Source organism: Equus asinus, chromosome 12, assembly GCF_041296235.1.
Source record: "Equus asinus isolate D_3611 breed Donkey chromosome 12, EquAss-T2T_v2, whole genome shotgun sequence".
NCBI lineage: Eukaryota > Metazoa > Chordata > Mammalia > Perissodactyla > Equidae > Equus > Equus asinus.
This window is the reverse complement of record NC_091801.1, coordinates 47,348,458-47,358,592: the sequence shown is the minus strand read 5'-3', so window position 1 is coordinate 47,358,592 and position 10,135 is coordinate 47,348,458. Positions and strand designations below refer to the sequence as shown.

General features: G+C 36.0%; 1 pseudogene; it reads right to left on the bottom strand.

Moving 5' to 3' along the window:
* Positions 1-355: 355 nt before the first annotated feature.
* On the bottom strand, positions 356-1,091 carry LOC106826996 (bcl-2-like protein 13; annotated as a pseudogene).
* Between the last annotated feature and the right edge of the window lie 9,044 nt (positions 1,092-10,135).

Genomic DNA, 10,135 nt, shown 5'->3' with positions numbered 1-10,135 from the left:
TGTGAGTTGCAGTGGGAGGGATCACCTCCTCCTCTAGTTCAATATGTTGAATTGTTGCTACTTTCAGCTCTTCTTCATCAAGTTCCGTGAACAAAGATATTGCAGGGCTGATTTTCTCAACTGCAATCATTTCTGTCTTGGGTTTCCTTGTCTCCAGCATGCAAATGTCAGGACCAGATGAATTATCCTCACTCTTCTCTCCAGCCCTATTGCTATCTAAGCTTTTGACTTCTTTAAGATCCATTGCAATCTGCTGCCAGGACTCAGGACCTAGGGACACTGGTAGGCTTTTCTGTGTGCCAACTCTTGCTGGCTGACAGTGAAACAGGTAAGCTCTCTGATTGCCAAAAAGTGGTCATAGTTGGAGACTCTGGAGGACTGACTTGTCCAGAGTTGTCACTGGGCAGGATGTAAGTGTCATTCCTACCTTCTGCAACGATTCCAGGATATTCCTCCTCCTCTGACTCAAAATTAAAGACAGTGCCCCAGCCACTTTGCTGAATAATGTACTGTGCTACATAGTCCTCCAGATACATCACATCAAACTGCAGCATGGCACACAAAGGTTCTTGATGAGGTCTTGTCAACTCCAAAAGCATTTGTCTAGCAAAATCAGAGACACCAAAATCTTATTCCAGCCACTGGCATGAAATGTGGTCTCCAGTGTACATTCCTGATATGCCTGATATGTCACTGGTTGGCTGAGGAGCATTAGCAGTTCCTCATGTGGAGCCTCTTTCAGTTCCTGCAACACTTTTTCTTGAAGATGAGTCAAGCAATCTTCTACTGAGCTTTCTGGGTTAGCAAGGCTCAAAACTGGAGATGTGTGACTGGGTCAAAGCCTGTGCTAGTGAAGGCTTCAGAAATTTCTTTGTCCAGAGATTTTAGCTCTTGTTCAATTTCAGTTTTAACTTTTAATAAAACTTCTTGATCAGAGATTGTGAAGCTACATCTTGTTGAACTCCTTGGGGTGAGGAAAGACGTGGCTCTTGCAGCTTCTCCTGAGAGAAGACTCCCAAGTAGCTGAGAACAACATACTTTGTACTTTCATGCTAGTGAAACCCTAGAGGCACAGTAGTAGAAGATGCCATTGATTAGGCTGGCAGAGCAAGAAGGTCTACTTACAGATGAGTAAGACCTGGCCCTGGCCTTGGCCCCGGCCCCAGAAGAAGTAAAAAAGGCGGTGGCGGCGGTTGTTTCTGACAGGGTGCAACAGCGGTGGCGGCTGCTTTCACCCTGCCCTAATCTACCTCCGCCGCCATGTTGGAGGGTGAGGTCCGCCCTGGCGTGTTTCCATCATCACCCACGTGGGGGCAGCCCAGGTCTGTTTTCTGTTTTTTTAAATAGCAGCTTTATTGAGATATAATTCATATACTATGGCCTATACTCATTCTTAACCTTGTTTAAATACTAAGAGAGAAACTTTATGCTAAAAAACAGAAAAAGCCTGAACTTTAAAACAAGCAACTCTTCAGGAGTCCCTGTTTCACTAATATTTAAATTTATGTATGTTTTTAGGACAGATTGAAAAGAAGACAATATTTTGAGGCAAAGTTAGAAAGACAAAGTTTGAGAAGAGAATAAAGGCATCTAAAAAATAATATAAGAAAGGAGAGGTTGATGATATACAGTATACGTATGAAGGGAGCACAGGGGGACAGGGGAGTATGAAGCCGGGAAACTAAGTTTAGTTTAGTGAATATCAAAAGGGCTGATCAGGGCTTTTGAGAGAGGATGGGAAAGATGAAAAGACTAGCCAAGTTAATTTGGAAACAAGCCAGGTTCACTTATAGTAAGCTAAAGAACTGTCTGAGAAAGGTAATTCAAGAGGTGACCAAAGTCAGCTTGGTACATAAGGAGCAAAGATAAATCAAAATAGACTGATGTCTGAAGTTTAACTCAAGGGAAAAAAGAACTTGTATATGTTTTTGTCATATAACACAAAGACAAGTGGCAGACAGACTTAATCAAAGATTCATCCTGTGTTTCTGCATTCTGTATTTTGATTCCAGTCTGAAGCAGACAATTCACCATGAAAACCATGAGGTAGATTCTCCCTGAGCTAACATCTGTGCCAGTCTTCCTCTATTTTGTATGTGGGATGCCTCCACAGCATGGCTGGTGAGTGTAGTAGGTTGCACCCAGGCCGTAAATCCCGTGAACCAGGGCCACTGAAGCTGAGCGCAGGGAACTTTAACCACCAGGCTAGGGGTCACTCCCCTACGTAATCTATTTTTAAAGCCAAATGTAATTATAGGATCCAGTTAAAATAATGCTTTTAAAAAATCACATGTAGGGCCAGCCTGGGTGGTCTAGTGGTTAAGTTCAGCCCACTCTGCTTTGGGGCCCCCTGGTCGGTGCCCTGTGGGGACCTACACCACTCTGTTAGCTGCCATGCTATGCTGGTAGCCCACATACTGAAAAATAAAAGAAGATTGGCACAGATGTTAGCTCCTGGTGAGTCTTCCTCAGCAAGAAAAAAAAAATCACATGCAGAGAATAAATGATGTATTGTATATGAACTTAAAACATGACCTTTTAAATTTTACCAACTGTGCCAAATATAAATGTAGGTAGAGTTAGTATAATGATGATCAGTTTATTTGGTATTCACTTTAAATGTTACAAAACTTAAAAACACCCAGTGGATTTTTCACGTCAGAATTTATTTTGCTTAGAGTTCTCTATAAAAAAAAAGAAATTGCTGTTTTTACTTAAAGTGGATTTGAGTCACAATATAAATTAATTCATGCCACTTTACTATACTTAAAGCATAATTAAACAACTAAACAAATAATATTACTACTACTACTACTAAATGTAATGGAAAATTTTCAAGCTGCTTTGTTTTTTACCACTTTGTGCTACCAATACAACATATTTTCACTTTTCAACCAAATTACTCTATGTTTTTATTACAAATAATCAGTCATGTTACTTTTGTTAAACCTGGTTGGATAATAGTATGTATGCAGGTGAATTTAGTCAGAATTGAGATTTCACAGATTACCAAAGTTCTAATCATTTGCTAATATTTAAAATTAGTTTACCTTATTAGCGTTTTAAAAGTTATGTACATTTATGTGCATTATGTACTCTTAGTAAAAAGAGAAATTTAAAACTCTGCTCATTTAGATACTTTGAAAATTTTAAGATACCTAAATATGTATGAAAATAAACCAATATTTCTTAACCTCTTTTGAATCACAGATGTCTCTGAAAATCTGATGAAAGCTACAGCTTCCTCTTTCCAGGAAAAAAAAATCCACATGTGTATATGCACATGAAATTTTTCTTACAATTTCACAGAGTTTATGGACTCTCTGAGGTCTGCCTATGGACTCACTAGAAGTCCGTGAACTCTGGGTTAAGAACCTCTGCAATAAACCCACACTTTGCTTTGGCAAGATGGCAAACTTACCATTAGAAAATATGACTTTTTAAGCTTTCATTCTTTAGGGGCATGTATCTGAAAGGAATGATTGAAAAAAACCTCCCTAGAAAACTTTGGCTCAGTTATCCCTCCTGTTTAGCCTTAAAATGAGGACCAATTTCCTTTGGGTCAAACCCCAAACTCTTAGTGTCTTGACTTTCTAAATGCTTGACAACTATAGACACTTTAATGAAATCCAAATGGGTGAAATTCAACACTTCATTCTGATGCTCTTTACAGATGTTCTTAATAAGGACACTGGAGAAATCCTTAGAAGCCTAGCTTCACACATCAGCCAAGGGAAGAAAGAATTCATTGGAAAATGAAGATAATAAGTAATTCCAGAGTGTTCCTGTACCAGTCAATATTGAGCACTTACAACATAAACCTATAATCAACTTTGTCGGGAAGTATGTAGTGCACAGGGGCAAAGTCTGCTGATAGACTCCTGGGTAGCAAGAGTGTTAGACCATACTACCTTCTGATGTTGAATATTTAAATTCTGCTCAGAATAATTTTACCCATAAGGACTTCATTTGTACAGGTGACAATTTTTTTAAATGAATATAGGAAGAAGAAGCTGAAACAATCACCTTTGGCTAACATAATATTAAAACAATTATTTTAATAGACAGAAATGAAGACAATTACTTTAGTAGAAACTTCATAAATGCTAGAATGCTATAGGAGAATAGATATCATAACACCATCTAGGTAGATTAGGTCACCATAATCATTTTGTTCTTCTGCTCCATTTTCTTGCCAACAGTGGATAAAAGCTCACCTGAAATCTGTCTTCAAAGCTCTGAATAGAATAGTTGCAGTCTGGGAAATTATTTCCCTGAACATTCTTTAAGACCATCTGGAGAGAAGGGTTTGCACACTTATGTGGACATAAAAGCTTACATTAAACATTTTTATCAATGAATTTGCAACTTTGAAGGTGAAAAAATGCTCCATTCTTCTGACAAGATATTGGTATTACTAGGCCCTTTTCTTACAATTTTCAAGATTAGTGTTGGCTTTAGAAGAATGTGTGGAAGTGAGGCGCGTTAACCTGAAAGGAAAGATCAGAAAGAAAGGTACTCAAGATTTTGCACTAGATTAGTCAGAGTTCTAAATTCTGGTCCAGAACCTGTCACTCTTATTTCTACAGAGCCTTAGGCAATTCTACTTCACCCTACTCCTACTCCCCCATTCATCTGTTTCTTCATCCATGAAGTAAAGATAATGTTAACCTACCTAAAAAGAAAATTGTGTAAATTTAATGTCATGTTCAACATAGTCTAATAATTTTATTTTTAAAGATTTTATTTTTTTGCTTTTTCTCCCCAAAGCCCCCCGGTACATAGTTGTATATTCTTTGTTGTGGGTCCTTCTAGTTGTGGCATGTGGGACGCTGCCTCAGCGTGGTTTGATGAGCAGTGCCATGTCCACGCCCAGGATTCGAACCAATGAAACACTGGGCCGCCTGCAGCGGAGCGTGCGAACTTAACCACTCGGCCACAGGGCCAGCCCTTAGTCTAATAATTTTAAAGCTTATTTTGTTAAGTTTTAACGTTTGATAAATTTGTACCTTTTGCCTTATATATTAAATTAGAGATGGCTACAAAACAAGTGACACGTTATCAATGTGTTTGTGCCTAATACCATCAACAATTAGAATAACATTAAGTTAGGAAGTGACCAGGGGAAAATAGAAGTATGTGGGAAGGCAGAGAGGGAAAGCAAGGTTCTAGAACTGGCTTGCATCTTGGAAAAAATCACTTAACGTTTCTTCACCTCAATTGCCTCATCCTCAAATGGAATGAAATCCTCTGTGTGGTCCTTATTAATATATGTTTTTGTATATTTACATGTTTATTTTTTAATTTGGCCTCTTTTCAGTAGAATGTAAGCTCCAAGAGTGTAAAGAACATGTCTCTGGTATACCAGTGTATCTCGTGCATCACAGAGTAGCTGCTCATTAAATATCCAATAGTAGATAGTTCCTAAAGTCCCTTTCAACCCTAAAATATGATTCTTTTTTGAAAAAAAGGTTTATTATGGAAAATCTCCAAAGCATATAAAAAGTATAGAAACCAATATAATAAACACGCTTACACGCATCACTCAGTTTTGTCAAGTCTTAGCAATTTCTATATTTGCTTTAGATATGTTTTAAGAAATGAAATATCAGAAATACAACTGAAGTCCTCCCTCAAAGTGTACCACTCTCTAATTTCTTTCCTATTTTTCCCCAAGGTAACTACTATCCAGACCTTGGTGTTTATTATTTCCAATAAAATTTTATACTTTTACTACATTTATATAAACTACACATTGGCTTCAGACTTTACGTAAATGATATATACTTATCATTCTGCAACTTGCTGGGGTTTTTTTCACACAACATTATGTGGTTGAGATTAATCCATGCTGAAACATTTAATGCTAATTCATTTTAACTACTATTCCATTGTGTGAATATTCAAGATCTATTTATCCATTATTCTGTTAGTGGACATTTATATTCCTTTGAGTTTTCTCTAATATAAACAATATTTCAAACAATATTCTTGCCCAAGTCTCCTTCTGCAGATGTGCTTGAGTTTCTCTTGTGGAATTGCTGGGTCGAAGGGATACATATCTTCAACTTCACTAGTATAAGCCACAACACTGATTCAATTGCCTCTATTTCTGTGGAGATAGTTGGTCAAGTTATTTCCTTTTCCCCTTTTTTTTGAAGAAGAAATGAAGTGTTAATCAAGTTGACAAGTGCATGATCTTTCTATTTCTAACCTTTCATAGAAATGAGGAAGAATCCTTATAGAAGTCAAGAAGATTAGTATAAAATAAAAACTTTCAGGTGGATCTAGATCAGAACCATATAAAAACACGACCATGCCCTGTCATCGCATTATGATATTACAACACAGCACTGTCGATATGTGATGTTGCAAAAACATGGTGCCACCTGGTAAATATTGCAGCGCCCTGTGAATAAGTCCCTCTGAGAGATTACAGCTATGACCCAGTTAACAAGTGAAATAATTTTTAGGATATAGAAGCACTGACTTTTTAGACCATAGCAAAATAATGGGAAATGTTAAATTCTGATACATAACACCAATTGGACTACTGTCTTAATGTTGTTCTTAAATAGGCAAAATATCAATTAGTTTAACTTGATGTTCCAAATGCTGGATCTTGTGCAATTCATTTAGCCTTGAATTTCAGATGATCTATTTGGAAAGGTTAGGTTATGGGAAAAGTTTCTCGGTCTCACTCTCTACAATTAAACAACTACTATATTTCACTAGATATTTTTTCCTCATTCAATAAATATTAAAATATAATAAAGACTGTGAGAGCATGTGTATTATCTACTTAATATAGTTTTTTTCCCCTAGATTTTCTTGTTTAGATAAAAGATGTAGGGCAGGAACAGTACAGTTTCGCTGGGAAGTTAACCTTGGGTAAATAGACAGGAGCTATTACATTCTATCTTGTCAATGATCCATGGATAATGGGTCACCAGGGGATTTAAGAACTGTATCTTTCAGTTCTTGCCAGGAAGGTATATCAGTGTGCACTGACGTGAACCATAATATGACACACCTTGAAGAATCTTTAAAACCCTCAGGCACTCTCTTAGCTGCTGTCATGAAGATAGGGGACTAAAGGTTGTCAGTTAAAAATAGCGTTTTGTAAATAACTTCAGGAACAGAATGATTTTCCCACTTCTTCATGTTAAATTCTATTGGAAAGAATTAATCCTCAGGTTTAAAAGTCCTTAGAGGGTTTTTTTCCTATTACCTTAGAGGAATATCTATTTATGTTGATACAAGAAAATAAACCCAATATATATATATTGTTTTATTAAGTGAGGGGGGAGAAAATTGCAAAGTAGTATTATAGTCTGATCCTGTAAGTGTGTGTATGTTTTTAAGTGTGCACTTATATTTGCATATCCACATCAAAATGTCTAGAAAGACATACCAAAAATGTTAATTGGGGCTACCTCTGGGAAATGAAATTAAGAGGGTCGTTAATGAAGAAGGGAGAAATAAGAGACTTTTACTTTATACATTTATTGTTTGAATTTTTTATAATAAGCATGATTGTTATCATCTAAAAAATAATAAAGAAATACATTTACTTTTTAATTTAAAAATATTGCTTTTAATCAGCAGTCTTCTAAAGAGCCTCTAAAATTTTAATAGTTTTAGGAAAATAGATGATAAGACAGTTTTAAATAAAGATTAATTAGTAAAATCGTTAATAAATCCCAAAACATTTATTTTTACTGAGTTTATAAAATTTTTTATTGGAGAGAATTGATATGATTTCTTACTGTTTTCTAGTTTTTGTGAAGTCAACAATACTTATCTAACAAAGCATTTATGCTTACCTCACTGAGAACCATAACTGGTACAAGCTAGAGAAGACCTTATTATGTTGCGCAAATTCTCATTTTACAGATGAGAAACTGAGTTTCAGAGATGTTAGAGGTCTTGTCTGTAAACAGTTCCAGAGCTTAAAAAAAATTAAATCCCTCTTCTGACTTTATGTCCATGGCTCTTTCATCACAAAATGGCCTCCTCCTCTGAAATTTTAGTATAATAATAATATAAAGAATCTAAAAATCAATTTCTTTTAGCTCTAATCTTAAAACCAGCATACACCCACACCTCCTTATGTAAAGCATAACTCATAGCAAATTAATGTTCTTCACACAGAAGCTGAAGTAACAAGTTATTTGGTGACAATATTTCAATCTACAAATTGAAAAGAGAATTATTTTTCCCTCTATGATTTTCTCATCTTAATCAATTATTACATTCTCTTCCTTCTCCTACCTCTTTAAATTAGTGAGTGGATTAAGAGAACAAAGAAATAAAATAGCAAAGCCAAAGATGTCTATTAAGGAGAAAAATCGAATTTGGGGATAGCAATAATAGAAAATAAAAGTAGATGGAGAGACTATTGAAGAGTAGTGAAAACCAAGACAGAGGAAAATTTGACAACTTCAAGGACAGTGAGTAATTAAGCAAAGAAAAGTGGGTTGAGATTTGTTTCATGTTTATTATGGTAGGCACATAGTAAATGGCTGATGGATAAGATAAAGGGAATGTTGGTGTCAAAGGCTAATGCAGAAGTTCTCAGTCTCCACTACACGTAAGAACTACCTGAAGTGTTTGCTTAAAATACAGAGTCCTGAGTCTTTATCACTAGGAATTCCAATTCACCCACAGGATTAGGGAGAGCCCAGAAATTAGTACACTGGATAATTCTAATGATCAGGCCTGGAGGAACACTCAGCTAGAATTATTGAAGCTCCTAAAAGGGAGAAAATGAAGAACCAGGGTGCAGAAACCTAGGGAAGAGAAAATATAGGAAAAGATTTGGATAGAAATCAAGGAAGAAAGAAAAAGAAACTGAAAAGTAAAGATGTAACTAAATTAAAGGAGTGGTTTAGAGGAAGCATGAAGGTATCTGTGGGTGTGTGTGAACAGAGATAAGCAAATACTATTTAGAGGCAATGCAGCAAGATGAAAAATAAAAATATTGAGGAAATTAGGCTTTATCTTTAATTTAAAAAGGAATGGTTATTAACTTTTTCCTTTATAAAAGTAACAAATGCTCATTGTGGAAGAGTTGAAAAATGAAAAAAGGAGAAGAAAAATCTACCCTTAATTTGTTACTCATGAATAGTTGCTATTAACGTTTTGGTATATTTTCTGCTAGTCTTTGTTTCTGTTTAGGTTTTTGAAGGTTTTGTTTGTTTATATAGTTTGGATAATACTGTATATGCCATTAAATATCTTGCTTTTAAAACATAAGCATCTCCTAACATAAGGTTATTAATGGAAACTTCATTTTTAACATCTGCTTAATATTCACAGTAGTCAGTTCTCCTTGCTCCCTTGCTAACAGAACCCAGGTTTTCTCAGGCAGTCAAGGGCTTCAGGGAAACCTGGCTCCATTTACAAGCATAGAAGGTGAATTTTATTTATTCTAAGTCAGTTATGGTATAATTCTATTCTCCTTGGCAGTAATTAGCTGAGGAAGAAGCAACTGACCTAATTCTGGCCAATAAGATATTAGGGCAAGTCTACAGGTCGGATTTATGGAAGAGATTCTTAGTTCTTAAAAAGTGGTACAAGGAAGAGATAACTCTTTTTTTTTTTTTTTTGCCTATGGAACGTGTGTGAGAAGGAAGCACTAGAGCTGATGGTTGGAGCTGTTGCAGCCATCTTGTGGCCATGAAGGCAGCCAGTCTACACACTGAAGATGAAAGAGGAAAGTAGGAAGAACTGGGCTGTGGATGATTTTATCACTCCAGTTAGTTACACATCCCTGGCTCTACCTTGAGACTTCTTGTTATGTTAGAAAATAAATTCCCTATTGTTTAAGCCCCTTTTAGTCAGGTTTTCTCTTTATTGCAGTAGAAGGCATCTAACAGATACAGCATTATAATATACCTAACAATTTTCCTCTTTTAGGCTATTTGTGTTACTTACAGTTTTTCACTATCACTATTTTTTGCCTTGGATAGTTTCAAGAAAAAAGTTACCGCAGCTTAGATAATAATGTAATTTCTGTTGGGGGGCAGGGGAACAAGCAACAAAGAAAAGAAACAGGAATGAACTTGAACTATCTCAGGTCATCAAAGCTGAATCATTCTGAATTTCCACTCCCTTTATTGCTCATTGCTGT